This window comes from Belonocnema kinseyi, chromosome 2 (assembly GCF_010883055.1).
Source record: "Belonocnema kinseyi isolate 2016_QV_RU_SX_M_011 chromosome 2, B_treatae_v1, whole genome shotgun sequence".
NCBI classification, from domain to species: Eukaryota; Metazoa; Arthropoda; class Insecta; order Hymenoptera; family Cynipidae; genus Belonocnema; species Belonocnema kinseyi.
In genome coordinates, this window is record NC_046658.1 from 13,004,538 (window position 1) to 13,005,703 (window position 1,166).

Sequence of the window (1,166 nt, forward strand, 5' to 3'; positions counted from 1 at the left end):
TTAAGTTCGTATTTTACATGGGTTTTCGCACTTTCATTCAAATCATGCTAAGTTTCACATTGTTAGTATTGCTCACGCAAGATCATATTTGGCCAAAAACTGTGCACGTATATGCGTTACAACATATGTTAAAGCCATCATTGTTCTCGAGGTACTTAGCCTTCAAAATAGGGCTTATTTTTATACTTTATGAAAAACCGAGCGTATTATCTTAAGGAAATAATTTATTGTCATTAATTTATTATTTTTAAATTATTTTTCTTAAGAAACATTTACTGCCGGTCTTAGCCACTTTGACGCCCCTGGGCAAAGAGGAGTGAGATTAAAATTAACCAAAGTCAGTGGAATAGGAAACAAAACGCTATCGTTCATGTGCGACTGCCGCTTCGCTACGTTCAACTGTTTTCCCCTCCACATGGTATTCGCGTTTGTTGTCGATGCTTTTAGCTATATTCTCCTTCATTCTTCTTCCACGTTTCGACCTGTTAAAGAGTTCTTATCCACTGTATGTGATATTACGGCGTACATACATCTGTTCCAGATTATTTTATTGTAGTTTTATTTTATCAGTATCGACTAGTTTCATAGCGATTGTAAGTTTTTTGCACAGGTACTTCATAGGAATGAGAGGCTACACTTTTTTTTAAATCCTTATTATTTAATAGTTCTGTACATCAGTCTCAGATTCTCTTTATTTTTTCAGGTGATATAATTACTTGCGAATTAAGTTTTAATTACCACTTATTATGCCGAAAAAACAGTGTTCTTGTTGCGGCAAATTCTTAAAACCAAAGAGTCATCTATCAGTAGTTCAGGATGAACGGGCATTAAATGTTCTTAAAACTGCTTTTAATAGCTCCTTAACCATTCAGTCAAAGATTTGAGATAGTTGTCGACGCTTTTCGATTAAAAAGCGTCGGATTACAGATGCAAAAGAGATGAGTTCTTCTGAAAATGATTTATCAAATGTTTTAGACCCATGTACGAGTTAGATTTATAAAAATTCAGAATCTTCCAGTGAAGATGGAACTTCAGATTCTGACTGTAGGAAAATCAAACTTCCGATAAGAAGATGTATGATTTCTCAATCCAGATGCATTGTCTGTCATCATAAGAATAATCGTATCAGAATCAAACCTTTTGCTGCATTGAGGGTTTACGTCGAT